Source organism: Leuresthes tenuis, unplaced genomic scaffold (assembly GCF_036924035.1).
Source record: "Leuresthes tenuis unplaced genomic scaffold, fLeuTen1.0.hap1 SCAF_98, whole genome shotgun sequence".
Lineage (NCBI taxonomy): Eukaryota > Metazoa > Chordata > Actinopteri > Atheriniformes > Atherinopsidae > Leuresthes > Leuresthes tenuis.
Genome location: NW_027325452.1, coordinates 19,798 through 32,663, shown reverse-complemented (window position 1 = coordinate 32,663; position 12,866 = coordinate 19,798). Strand labels below are relative to the sequence as shown.

At 46.0% G+C, this 12,866-nt stretch overlaps 1 non-coding gene and 27 pseudogenes across 1 annotated transcript; all 28 read left to right on the top strand.

Moving 5' to 3' along the window:
• The first annotated feature begins 99 nt into the window (after positions 1-99).
• LOC140286554 (5S ribosomal RNA) lies at positions 100-218 on the top strand (annotated as a pseudogene).
• Positions 219-487: 269 nt separating this feature from the next.
• Positions 488-606, top strand: LOC140286562 (5S ribosomal RNA; annotated as a pseudogene).
• Positions 607-875: 269 nt separating this feature from the next.
• On the top strand, positions 876-994 carry LOC140286852 (5S ribosomal RNA; annotated as a pseudogene).
• Positions 995-1,266: 272 nt separating this feature from the next.
• On the top strand, positions 1,267-1,385 carry LOC140286559 (5S ribosomal RNA; annotated as a pseudogene).
• A 269-nt stretch (positions 1,386-1,654) lies between these two features.
• LOC140286605 (5S ribosomal RNA) lies at positions 1,655-1,778 on the top strand (annotated as a pseudogene).
• Positions 1,779-2,047: 269 nt separating this feature from the next.
• Positions 2,048-2,166, top strand: LOC140286566 (5S ribosomal RNA; annotated as a pseudogene).
• Positions 2,167-2,435: 269 nt separating this feature from the next.
• Positions 2,436-2,554, top strand: LOC140286533 (5S ribosomal RNA; annotated as a pseudogene).
• A 272-nt stretch (positions 2,555-2,826) lies between these two features.
• On the top strand, positions 2,827-2,945 carry LOC140286798 (5S ribosomal RNA; annotated as a pseudogene).
• A 657-nt stretch (positions 2,946-3,602) lies between these two features.
• Positions 3,603-3,721, top strand: LOC140286547 (5S ribosomal RNA; annotated as a pseudogene).
• Positions 3,722-3,990: 269 nt separating this feature from the next.
• LOC140286621 (5S ribosomal RNA) lies at positions 3,991-4,109 on the top strand (annotated as a pseudogene).
• A 269-nt stretch (positions 4,110-4,378) lies between these two features.
• LOC140286638 (5S ribosomal RNA) lies at positions 4,379-4,497 on the top strand (annotated as a pseudogene).
• A 272-nt stretch (positions 4,498-4,769) lies between these two features.
• LOC140286712 (5S ribosomal RNA) lies at positions 4,770-4,888 on the top strand (annotated as a pseudogene).
• Positions 4,889-5,545: 657 nt separating this feature from the next.
• Positions 5,546-5,664, top strand: LOC140286673 (5S ribosomal RNA; annotated as a pseudogene).
• A 269-nt stretch (positions 5,665-5,933) lies between these two features.
• LOC140286620 (5S ribosomal RNA) lies at positions 5,934-6,052 on the top strand (annotated as a pseudogene).
• A 269-nt stretch (positions 6,053-6,321) lies between these two features.
• Positions 6,322-6,440, top strand: LOC140286637 (5S ribosomal RNA; annotated as a pseudogene).
• A 272-nt stretch (positions 6,441-6,712) lies between these two features.
• On the top strand, positions 6,713-6,831 carry LOC140286711 (5S ribosomal RNA; annotated as a pseudogene).
• A 269-nt stretch (positions 6,832-7,100) lies between these two features.
• On the top strand, positions 7,101-7,219 carry LOC140286636 (5S ribosomal RNA; annotated as a pseudogene).
• Positions 7,220-7,491: 272 nt separating this feature from the next.
• LOC140286710 (5S ribosomal RNA) lies at positions 7,492-7,610 on the top strand (annotated as a pseudogene).
• A 657-nt stretch (positions 7,611-8,267) lies between these two features.
• On the top strand, positions 8,268-8,386 carry LOC140286619 (5S ribosomal RNA; annotated as a pseudogene).
• Positions 8,387-8,655: 269 nt separating this feature from the next.
• LOC140286551 (5S ribosomal RNA) lies at positions 8,656-8,774 on the top strand (annotated as a pseudogene).
• A 269-nt stretch (positions 8,775-9,043) lies between these two features.
• LOC140286623 (5S ribosomal RNA) lies at positions 9,044-9,162 on the top strand (annotated as a pseudogene).
• A 269-nt stretch (positions 9,163-9,431) lies between these two features.
• On the top strand, positions 9,432-9,550 carry LOC140286695 (5S ribosomal RNA; annotated as a pseudogene).
• A 269-nt stretch (positions 9,551-9,819) lies between these two features.
• On the top strand, positions 9,820-9,938 carry LOC140286543 (5S ribosomal RNA). Its single transcript, XR_011911317.1, has one exon. It is a non-coding gene; the product is annotated as a 5S ribosomal RNA (ribosomal RNA).
• Positions 9,939-10,208: 270 nt separating this feature from the next.
• Positions 10,209-10,327, top strand: LOC140286746 (5S ribosomal RNA; annotated as a pseudogene).
• Positions 10,328-10,596: 269 nt separating this feature from the next.
• LOC140286835 (5S ribosomal RNA) lies at positions 10,597-10,715 on the top strand (annotated as a pseudogene).
• A 656-nt stretch (positions 10,716-11,371) lies between these two features.
• LOC140286868 (5S ribosomal RNA) lies at positions 11,372-11,490 on the top strand (annotated as a pseudogene).
• A 269-nt stretch (positions 11,491-11,759) lies between these two features.
• LOC140286572 (5S ribosomal RNA) lies at positions 11,760-11,878 on the top strand (annotated as a pseudogene).
• Positions 11,879-12,150: 272 nt separating this feature from the next.
• Positions 12,151-12,269, top strand: LOC140286716 (5S ribosomal RNA; annotated as a pseudogene).
• Positions 12,270-12,866: the final 597 nt, after the last annotated feature.

The following is a 12,866-nucleotide window of genomic DNA, read 5'->3' as shown; positions in this document are numbered from 1 at the left end:
GCCCACTACAAGTCAGCCTTTCTCTGCAATTATCTGGTTACATAGAAGAAGTGTATGATTCCAGTACCTATATAATGCACATTTGTCACAGCTATTGTTGCTTACGGCCGCACCACCCTGAATATGCCCGACCTCGTCTGATCTTGGAAGCCAAGGAGGGTTGGGCCTGGTTAGTACTTGGATGGAAGACCTCTTGGGAATACCAGGTGCTGTAAGCTTTTTCTCTTCTCTCTACCACCTGCATGTCTTTTGTTGCAACGTCTGATCACCCTGTGACACATGAGGAAGTTGGTCATCTTCAGCTGCTGCTGCTTTGTTGGCAGACACGAAGTGATCTGAGAGTCTCAGTTTCAGCTGCAGAGAATGATCACATCAGGGAAGAAGATGTGCCCATAACAAGTGAGCCTTTCTCGGAAATTATCTGGTTACATAGAGGAAGTGTATGATTCCAGTACTTATATAATGCACATTTGTCACAGAAATTGTTCCTTACGGCCACACCACCCTGAATATGCCCGACCTCGTCTGATCTCGGAAGCTAAGGAGGGTTGGGCCTGGTTAGTACTTCAATGGGAGACTGCTTGGGAATACCAGGTGCTGTAAGCGTTTTCTCTTCTCTCTACAACCTGCATGTCTTTTGTTGCAACGTCTGATCACCCTGTGACACATGAGGAAGTTGGTCATCTTCAGCTGCTGCTGCTTTGTTGGAAGACACGAAGTGATCTGAGAGTCTCAGTTTCAGCTGAAGAGAATAATCACGTCAGGGAAGATAATGTGCCCACTACACATCAGCCTTTCTCAGCAATTATCTGGTTACATAGAGGAACCGTATGATTCCTGTACTTATATAATGCACATTTGTCACAGACATTGTTGCTTACGGCCACACCACCCTCAATATGCCTGACCTCGTCTGATCTCGGAAGCCAAGCAGGGTTGGTTCTGGTTAGTACTTGGGTGGGAGACCGCTTGAAAATACCATTTGCTGTAAGCTTTTTCTCTTCTCTCTACAACCTGCATGTCTTTTGTTGCAACGTCTGATCACCCTGTGACACATGAGGAAGTTGATCATCTTCAGCTGCTGCTGCTGCTTTGTTGGCAGACATGAAGTGATCTGAGAGTCTCAGTTTCAGCTCCAGAGAATAATCACATCAAGGAGGAAGATGTGCCCACTAAGAGTCAGCCTTTCTCGGCAATTATCTGGTTACATAGAGGAAGTGTATGATTCCAGTACCTATATAATACACATTTGTACCAGATATTGTTGCTTACAGCCACACCACCCTGAATAAGCTCGACCTCGTCTGATCTCGGAAGCCAAGCAGGGTTGGGCCTGGTTAGTTCTTGAATGGGAGACTGCTTGGGAATACCAGGTGCTGTAAGCTTTTTCTCTTCTCTCTACAACCTGCATGTCTTTTGTTGCAATGTCTGATCACCCTGTGACACATGAGGAAGTTGGTCATCTTCAGCTTCTGCTGCTTTGTTGGCAGACACGAAGTGATCTGAGAGTCTCAGTTTCAGCTGAAGAGAATGATCACATCAAGAAGGAAGATGTAACCACTAAGAGTCAGCCTTTCTCGGCAATTATCTGGTTACATAGAGGAAGTGTATGATTCCAGTACCTATATAATACACATTTGTCACAGAGATTGTCGCTTACGGCCACACCACCCTGAATATAATATGCCCGACCTCGTCTGATCTCGGAAGCCAAGCAGGGTTGTGCCTGGTTAGTACTTGGGTGGGAGACTGCTTGGGAATACCAGGTGCTGTAAGCTTTTTCTCTTCTCTCTACCACCTGCATGTCTTTTGTTGTAACATCTGATCACCCTGTGACACATGAGGAAGTTGGTCATCTTCAGCTGCTGCTGCTTTGTTGGCAGACACAAAGTGATCTGAGAGTCTCAGTTTCAGCTGCAGAGAATAATCACATCAGGGAAGAAGATGTGCCCATAACAAGTCAGCCTTTCTCGGCAATTATCTGGTTGCATAGAGGAACCGTATGATTCCAGTACCTATATAATGCACATTTGTCACAGACATTGTTGCTTACGGCCACACCACCCTGAACATGCCCGAGCTCGTCTGATCTTGGAAGCCAAGCAGGGTTGGGCCTTGTTAGTACTTGAATTGGAGACAACTTGGGAATACCAGGTGCTGTAAGCTTTTTCTCTTCTCTCAACCACCTGCATGTATTTTGTTGCAACGTCTGACCACCCTGTGACACATGAGGAAGTTGGTCATCTTCAGCTGCTGCTGCTTTGTTGGCAGACATGAAGTGATCTGAGAGTCTCAGTTTCAGTTGCAGAGAATGATCACATCAGAGAAGATGATTTACCCGCTACACATCAGCCTTTCTCGGCAATTATCTGGTTGCATAGAGGAACCGTATGATTCCAGTACCTATATAATGCACATTTGTCAGAGACATTGCTGCTTACGGCCACACCACCCGGAACATGCCTGACCTCGTCTGATCTTGGAAGCCAAGCAGGGTTGGGCCTGGTTAGTACTTGCATGGGAGACCACTTGGGAATACCAGGTGCTGTAAGCTTCTTCTCTACTCTCTACCACCTTCATGTCTTTTGTGGCAACGTCTGATCCTCCTGTGACACATGAGGAAGTTGGTCATCTTCAGCTGCTGCTGCGTCTTTGTTGGCAGACACGAAGTGATCTGAGAGTGTCAATTTCAGCTGCAGAGAATAATCACATCAGGGAAGAAGATGTGCCCACTACAAGTCAGCCTTTCTCGGCAATTATCTGGTTACATAGAGGAAGTGTATGATTCCATTGCCTATATAATGCACATTTGTCACAGATATTGTTGCTTACGGCCACACCACCCTGAATAAGCCCGACCTTGTCTGATCTTGGAAGTCAAGCAGGTTTGGGCCTCGTTAGTACTTGGATGGGAGACTGCTTGGGAATACCAGGTGCTGTAAGCTTTTTCTCTTCTCTCTACCACCTGCATGTCTTTTGTTGCAACGTCTGATCACCCTGTGACACATGAGGAAGTTGGTCATCTTCAGCTGCTGCTGCTTTGTTGGCAGACACAAAGTGATCTGAGAGTCTCATTTTCAGCTGGAGAGAATTATCACGTCAGGGAAGAAGATGTGCCCACTACATATCAGCCTTTCTCGGCAATTATCTGGTTACATAGAGGAAGTGTATGATTCCATTGCCTATATAGTGCACATTTGTCACAGAGATTGTTACTTACGGACAAACCACCCTGAATATGTCTGACCTTGTCTGATCTCGGAAGCCAAGGAGGGCTGGTTCTGGTTAGTACTTTGATGGGACACCGCTTGGGAATACCAGGTGCTGTAAGCTTTTTCTCTTCTCTCTACCACCTACATGTCTTTTGTTGCAATGTCTGATCGCCCTGTGACACATGAGGAAGTTGGTCATCTTCAGCTGCTGCTGCTTTGTTAGCAGACACGAAGTGATCTGAGAGTCTCAGTTTCAGCTGCAGAGAATAATCACATCAAGGAAGAAGATGTGCCCACAACAAGTTAGCCTTTCTCTGCAATTATCTGGTTACATAGAGGAACTGTATTATTCCAGTACCTATATAATGCACATTTTTCACAGACATTGTTACTTACGGCCACACCACCCTGAATATGCCCGACCTCGACTGATCTCGGAACCCAAGCAGGGTTGGGCCTGGTTAGTACTTGAATGGGAGACCCCTTGGGAATGCCAGGTGCTGTAAGCTTTTTCTCTTCTCTCTACCACCTGCATGTATTTTGTTGCAAGGTCTGATCGCCCTGTGACACATGAGGAAGTTGGTCATCTTCAGCTGCTGCTGCTTTGTTGGCAGACACGAAGTGATCTGAGAGTCTCATTTTCAGCTGGAGAGAATAATCACGTCAGGGAAGAAGATGTGTCCACTATTTATCAGCCTTTCTCTGCAATTATCTGGTTATATAGAGGAAACGTATGATTCCAGTACCTATACAATTTACATTTGTCAGAGACATTGTTGCTTACGGCCACACCACCCTGAATATGCCCGACCTCGTCTGATCTCGAAAGCCAAGCAGGGTTGTGCCTGGTTAGTACTTGGATGGGAGACCGCTTGGGATTATCAGGTGCTGTAAGCTTTTTCTCTTCTCTCAACCACCTGCATGTCTTTTGTTGCAACGTCTGATCACCCTGTGACACATGAGGAAGTTGGTCATCTTCATTTTCTGCTGCTTTGTTGGCAGACACGAAGTGATCTTAAAGTCTCATTTTCAGCTGGAGAAAATTATCACGTCAGGGAACAAGATGTGCCCACTACATATCAGCCTTTCTTGGCAATTATATGGTTGCATAGAGGAACCGTATGATTCCAGTACCTATATAATGCACATTTGTCAGAGACATTGCTGCTTACGGCCACACCACCCGGAACATGCCTGACCTCGTCTGATCTTGGAAGCCAAGCAGGGTTGGGCCTGGTTAGTACTTGCATAGGAGACCACTTGGGAATACCAGGTGCTGTAAGCTTCTTCTCTACTCTCTACCACCTTCATGTCTTTTGTGGCAACGTCTGATCCTCCTGTGACACATGAGGAAGTTGGTCATCTTCAGCTGCTTTTGCGTCTTTGTTGGCAGACACGAAGTGATCTGAGAGTGTCAATTTCAGCTGCAGAGAATAATCACATCAGGGAAGAAGATGTGCCCACTACAAGTCAGCCTTTCTGGGCAATTATCTGGTTACATAGAGGAAGTGTATGATTCCAGTACCTATATAATGCACATTTGTCACAGATATTGTTGCTTACGGCCACACCACCCTGAATAAGCCCGACCTTGTCTGATCTTGGAAGTCAAGCAGGTTTGGGCCTGGTTAGTACTTGGATGGAAGACTGCTTGGGAATACCAGGTGCTGTAAGCTTTTTCTCTTCTCTCTACCACCTGCATGTCTTTTGTTGCAACGTCTGATCACCCTGTGACACATGAGGAAGTTGGTCATCTTCAGCTGCTGCTGCTTTGTTGGCAGACACAAAGTGATCTGAGAGTCTCATTTTCAGCTGGAGAGAATTATCACGTCAGGGAAGAAGATGTGCCCACTACATATCAGCCTTTCTCGGCAATTATCTGGTTACATAGAGGAAGTGTATGATTCCATTGCCTATATAGTGCACATTTGTCACAGAGATTGTTACTTACGGACAAACCACCCTGAATATGTCTGACCTTGTCTGATCTCGGAAGCCAAGGAGGGCTGGTTCTGGTTAGTACTTTGATGGGACACCGCTTGGGAATACCAGGTGCTGTAAGCTTTTTCTCTTCTCTCTACCACCTACATGTCTTTTGTTGCAATGTCTGATCGCCCTGTGACACATGAGGAAGTTGGTCATCTTCAGCTGCTGCTGCTTTGTTAGCAGACACGAAGTGATCTGAGAGTCTCAGTTTCAGCTGCAGAGAATAATCACATCAAGGAAGAAGATGTGCCCACAACAAGATAGCCTTTCTCTGCAATTATCTGGTTACATAGAGGAACTGTATTATTCCAGTACCTATATAATGCACATTTTTCACAGACATTGTTACTTACGGCCACACCACCCTGAATATGCCCGACCTCGACTGATCTCAGAACCCAAGCAGGGTTGGGCCTGGTTAGTACTTGAATGGGAGACCCCTTGGGAATGCCAGGTGCTGTAAGCTTTTTCTCTTCTCTCTACCACCTGCATGTATTTTGTTGCAAGGTCTGATCGCCCTGTGACACATGAGGAAGTTGGTCATCTTCAGCTGCTGCTGCTTTGTTGGCAGACACGAAGTGATCTGAGAGTCTCATTTTCAGCTGGAGAGAATAATCACGTCAGGGAAGAAGATGTGTCCACTATTTATCAGCCTTTCTCTGCAATTATCTGGTTATATAGAGGAAACGTATGATTCCAGTACCTATACAATTTACATTTGTCAGAGACATTGTTGCTTACGGCCACACCACCCTGAATATGCCCGACCTCGTCTGATCTCGAAAGCCAAGCAGGGTTGTGCCTGGTTAGTACTTGGATGGGAGACCGCTTGGGATTATCAGGTGCTGTAAGCTTTTTCTCTTCTCTCAACCACCTGCATGTCTTTTGTTGCAACGTCTGATCACCCTGTGACACATGAGGAAGTTGGTCATCTTCATTTTCTGCTGCTTTGTTGGCAGACACGAAGTGATCTTAAAGTCTCATTTTCAGCTGGAGAAAATTATCACGTCAGGGAACAAGATGTGCCCACTACATATCAGCCTTTCTTGGCAATTATATGGTTGCATAGAGGAACCGTATGATTCCAGTACCTATATAATGCACATTTGTCAGAGACATTGCTGCTTACGGCCACACCACCCGGAACATGCCTGACCTCGTCTGATCTTGGAAGCCAAGCAGGGTTGGGCCTGGTTAGTACTTGCATAGGAGACCACTTGGGAATACCAGGTGCTGTAAGCTTCTTCTCTACTCTCTACCACCTTCATGTCTTTTGTGGCAACGTCTGATCCTCCTGTGACACATGAGGAAGTTGGTCATCTTCAGCTGCTTTTGCGTCTTTGTTGGCAGACACGAAGTGATCTGAGAGTGTCAATTTCAGCTGCAGAGAATAATCACATCAGGGAAGAAGATGTGCCCACTACAAGTCAGCCTTTCTGGGCAATTATCTGGTTACATAGAGGAAGTGTATGATTCCAGTACCTATATAATGCACATTTGTCACAGATATTGTTGCTTACGGCCACACCACCCTGAATAAGCCCGACCTTGTCTGATCTTGGAAGTCAAGCAGGTTTGGGCCTGGTTAGTACTTGGATGGAAGACTGCTTGGGAATACCAGGTGCTGTAAGCTTTTTCTCTTCTCTCTACCACCTGCATGTCTTTTGTTGCAACGTCTGATCACCCTGTGACACATGAGGAAGTTGGTCATCTTCATTTTCTGCTGCTTTGTTGGCAGACACGAAGTGATCTTAAAGTCTCATTTTCAGCTGGAGAAAATTATCACGTCAGGGAACAAGATGTGCCCACTACATATCAGCCTTTCTTGGCAATTATATGGTTGCATAGAGGAACCGTATGATTCCAGTACCTATATAATGCACATTTGTCAGAGACATTGCTGCTTACGGCCACACCACCCGGAACATGCCTGACCTCGTCTGATCTTGGAAGCCAAGCAGGGTTGGGCCTGGTTAGTACTTGCATAGGAGACCACTTGGGAATACCAGGTGCTGTAAGCTTCTTCTCTACTCTCTACCACCTTCATGTCTTTTGTGGCAACGTCTGATCCTCCTGTGACACATGAGGAAGTTGGTCATCTTCAGCTGCTTTTGCGTCTTTGTTGGCAGACACGAAGTGATCTGAGAGTGTCAATTTCAGCTGCAGAGAATAATCACATCAGGGAAGAAGATGTGCCCACTACAAGTCAGCCTTTCTGGGCAATTATCTGGTTACATAGAGGAAGTGTATGATTCCAGTACCTATATAATGCACATTTGTCACAGATATTGTTGCTTACGGCCACACCACCCTGAATAAGCCCGACCTTGTCTGATCTTGGAAGTCAAGCAGGTTTGGGCCTGGTTAGTACTTGGATGGAAGACTGCTTGGGAATACCAGGTGCTGTAAGCTTTTTCTCTTCTCTCTACCACCTGCATGTCTTTTGTTGCAACGTCTGATCACCCTGTGACACATGAGGAAGTTGGTCATCTTCAGCTGCTGCTGCTTTGTTGGCAGACACAAAGTGATCTGAGAGTCTCATTTTCAGCTGGAGAGAATTATCACGTCAGGGAAGAAGATGTGCCCACTACATATCAGCCTTTCTCGGCAATTATCTGGTTACATAGAGGAAGTGTATGATTCCATTGCCTATATAATGCACATTTGTCACAGAGATTGTTACTTACGGACAAACCACCCTGAATATGTCTGACCTTGTCTGATCTCGGAAGCCAAGGAGGGCTGGTTCTGGTTAGTACTTTGATGGGACACCGCTTGGGAATACCAGGTGATGTAATCTTTTTCTCTTCTCTCTACCACCTGCATGTATTTTGTTGCAACGTCTGATCGCCCTGTGACACATGAGAAAGTTGGTCATCTTCAGCTGCTGCTGCTTTGTTGGCAGACACGAAGTGATCTGAGAGTCTCATTTTCAGCTGGAGAGAATAATCACGTCAGGGAAGAAGATGTGTCCACTATTTATCAGCCTTTCTCTGCAATTATCTGGTTATATAGAGGAAACGTATGATTCCAGTACCTATACAATTTACATTTGTCAGAGACATTGTTGCTTACGGCCACACCACCCTGAATATGCCCGACCTCGTCTGATCTCGAAAGCCAAGCAGGGTTGTGCCTGGTTAGTACTTGGATGGGAGACCGCTTGGGATTATCAGGTGCTGTAAGCTTTTTCTCTTCTCTCAACCACCTGCATGTCTTTTGTTGCAACGTCTGATCACCCTGTGACACATGAGGAAGTTGGTCATCTTCATTTTCTGCTGCTTTGTTGGCAGACACGAAGTGATCTTAAAGTCTCATTTTCAGCTGGAGAAAATTATCACGTCAGGGAACAAGATGTGCCCACTACATATCAGCCTTTCTTGGCAATTATATGGTTGCATAGAGGAACCGTATGATTCCAGTACCTATATAATGCACATTTGTCACAAACATTGTTACTTACGGCCACACCACCCGGAATATGCCCAACCTCGTCTGATCTTGGAAGCCAAGCAGGGTTGGCCCTGGTTAGTACTTGGATGGGAGACCGCTTGGGAATACCAGGTGCTGTAAGCTTTTTCTCTTCTCTCAACCACCTGCATGTCTTTTGTTGCAACGTCTGATCACCCTGTGACACATGAGGAAGTTGGTCATCTTCAGCTGCTGCTGCTTTGTTGGCAGACACGAAGTGATCTTAGAGTCTCATTTTCAGCTGGAGAAAATTATCACGTCAGGGAACAAGATGTGCCCACTATATATCAGCCTTTTTCGGCAATTATCTTGTTACATAGAGGAACCATATGATTCCATTGCCTATATAATGCACATTTGTCACAGAGATTGTTGCTTACGGCCAAACCACCCTGAATATGTCTGACCTCGTTTGATCTCAGAAGCCAAGGAGGGTTGGGCCTGGTTAGTACTTTGATGAGAGACCGCTTGGGAATACCAGGTGCTGTAAGCTTTTTCTCTTCTCTCTACCACCTGCATGTCTTTTGTTGCAACGTCTGATCGCCCTGTGACACATGAGGAAGTTGGTCATCTTCAGCTGCTGCTGCTTTGTTGGCAGACACAAAGTGATCTGAGAGTCTCAGTTTCAGTTGCAGAGAATGATCACATCAGAGAAGATGATTTACCCGCTACACATCAGCTTTTCTCGGCAATTATCTGGTTGCATAGAGGAACCGTATGATTCCAGTACCTATATAATGCACATTTGTCAGAGACATTGCTGCTTACGGCCACACCACCCGGAACATGCCTGACCTCGTCTGATCTCGGAAGCCAAGCAGGGTTGGGCCTGGTTAGTACTTGGATGGGAGACCGCTTGGGATTATCAGGTGATGTAAGCTTTTTCTCTTCTCTCAACCACCTGCATGTCTTTTGTTGCAACGTCTGATCACCCTGTGACACATGAGGAAGTTGGTCATCTTCATTTTCTGCTGCTTTGTTGGCAGACACGAAGTGATCTTAGAGTCTCATTTTCAGCTGGAGAAAATGATCACGTCAGGGAACAAGATGTGCCCACTACATATCAGCCTTTCTTGGCAATTATATGGTTGCATAGAGGAACCGTATGATTCCAGTACCTATATAATGCACATTTGTCACAGACATTGTTACTTACGGCCACACCACCCTGAATATGCCCAACCTCGTCTGATCTTGGAAGCCAAGCACGGTTGGGCCTGGTTAGTACTTGGATGGGAGACCGCTTGGGAATACCAGGTGCTGTAAGCTTTTTCTCTTCTCTCAACCACCTGCATGTCTTTTGTTGCAACGTCTGATCACCCTGTGACACATGAGGAAGTTGGTCATCTTCAGCTGCTGCTGCTTTGTTGGCAGACACGAAGTGATCTTAGAGTCTCATTTTCAGCTGGAGAAAATTATCACGTCAGGGAACAAGATGTGCCCACTATATATCAGCCTTTTTTTGGCAATTATCTTGTTACATAGAGGAACCATATGATTCCATTGCCTATATAATGCACATTTGTCACAGAGATTGTTGCTTACGGCCAAACCACCCTGAATATGTCTGACCTCGTCTGATCTCAGAAGCCAAGGAGGGTTGGGCCTGGTTAGTACTTTGATGAGAGACTGCTTGGGAATACCAGGTGCTGTAAGCGTTTTCTCTTCTCTCTACAACCTGCATGTCTTTTGTTGCAACGTCTGATCACCCTGTGACACATGAGGAAGTTGGTCATCTTCAGCTGCTGCTGCTTTGTTGGAAGACACGAAGTGATCTGAGAGTCTCAGTTTCAGCTGAAGAGAATAATCACGTCAGGGAAGAAGATGTGCCCACTACACATCAGCCTTTCTCAGCAATTATCTGGTTACATAGAGGAACCGTATGATTCCTGTACTAATATAATGCACTTTTGTCAGACACATTGTTGCTTACGGCCACACCACCCTGAACATACCCGCCCTCGTCTGATCTCGGAAGCCAAGCAGCGTTGAGCCTGCTTAGTACTTGGATGGGAGACTGCTTGGGAATACCAGGTGCTGTAAGTGTTTTCTCTTCTCTCTACAACCTGCATGTCTTTTGTTGCAACATCTGATCACCCTGTGACACATGAGGAAGTTGGTCATCTTCAGCTGCTCCTGCTTTGTTGGCTGACACAAAGTGATCTGAGAGTCTCAGTTTCAGTTGCAGAGAATGATCACATCAGAGAAGATGATTTGCCCGCTACACATCAGCCTTTCTCGGCAATTATCTGGTTGCATAGAGGAACCGTATGATTCCAGTACCTATATAATGCACATTTGTCAGAGACATTGTTGCTTACGGCCACACCACCCTGAATAAGCCAGACCTCGTCTGATCTCGGACACCAAGAAGGTTGTACCTGGTTAGTACTTGGATGGGAGACAGCTTGGGAATACCAGGTGCTGTAAGCTTTTTCTCTTCTCTCTACCACCTGCATGTCTTTTGTTGCAACGTCTGATCACCCTGTGACACGTGAAGAAGTTGGTCATCTTCAGCTGCTGCTGCTTTGTTGATAGACACAAGGTGATCTGAGAGTCTCAGTTTCAGCTGAAGAGAATAATCACATCAAGGAGGAAGATGAACCCACTACAAGTCAGCCTTTTTCGGCAATTATCTGGTTACACAGAGGAAGTGTATGATTCCAGTACCTATATAATGCACATTTGTCACCGATATAGTTGCTTACGGCCACACCACCCTGAATAAGCCCGACCTCGTCTGATCTCGGAAGCCAAGCAGGGTTGCGCCTGGTTAGTGCTTGAATAGTAGACCGCTTGGGAATACCAGGTGCCTTAAGCTTTTTATCTTCTCTCTACCACCTGCATGTCTTTTGTTGCAACGTCTGATCACCCTGTGACACATGAGGAAGTTGGTCATCTTCAGCTTCTGCTGCTTTGTTGGCAGACACGAAGTGATCTGAGAGTCTCAGTTTCAGCTGAAGAGAATGATCACATCAGAGAAGATGATATGCCCGCTACAAATCAGCCTTTCTCGGCAATTATCTGGTTGCATAGAGGAACCGTATGATTCCAGTACCTATATAATGCACATTTGTCAGAGACATTGTTGCTTACGGCCACACCACCCTGAACATGCCCGACCTCGTCTGATCTCGGAAGCCAAGCAGGGTTGAACCTGCTTAGTACTTGGATGGGAGACTGCTTGGGAATACCAGGTGCTGTAAGCTTCTTCTCTTCTCTCTACCACCTGCATGTCTTTTCTTGCAACGTCTGATCATCCTGTGACACATGAGGAAGTTGGTCATCTTCAGCAGCTGCTGCTTCTTTGTTGGCAGACACGAAGTGATCTGAGAGTCTCAGTTTCAGCTGCAGAGAATAATCACATCAGGGAAGAAGATGTGCCCACTACAAGTCAGCCTTTCTCTGCAATTATCTGGTTACATAGAAGAAGTGTATGATTCCAGTACCTATATAATGCACATTTGTCACAGCTATTGTTGCTTACGGCCGCACCACCCTGAATATGCCCGACCTCGTCTGATCTTGGAAGCCAAGGAGGGTTGGGCGTGGTTAGTACTTGGATGGAAGACCTCTTGGGAATACCAGGTGCTGTAAGCTTTTTCTCTTCTCTCTACCACCTGCATGTCTTTTGTTGCAACGTCTGATCACCCTGTGACACATGAGGAAGTTGGTCATCTTCAGCTGCTGCTGCTTTGTTGGCTGACACGAAGTGATCTGAGAGTCTCAGTTTCAGTTGCAGAGAATGATCACATCAGAGAAGATGATATGCCCGCTACACATCAGCCTTTCTCTGCAATTATCTGGGTGCATAGAGGAACCGTATGATTCCAGTACCTATATAATGCACATTTGTCAGAGACATTGTTGCTTACGGCCACACCACCCTGAATAAGCCAGACCTCGTCTGATCTCGGACACCAAGAAGGTTGTACCTGGTTAGTACTTGGATGGGAGACAGCTTGGGAATACCAGGTGCTGTAAGCTTTTTCTCTTCTCTCTACCACCTGCATGTCTTTTGTTGCAACGTCTGATCACCCTGTGACACGTGAAGAAGTTGGTCATCTTCAGCTGCTGCTGCTTTGTTGATAGACACAAGGTGATCTGAGAGTCTCAGTTTCAGCTGAAGAGAATAATCACATCAAGGAGGAAGATGAACCCACTACAAGTCAGCCTTTTTCGGCAATTATCTGGTTA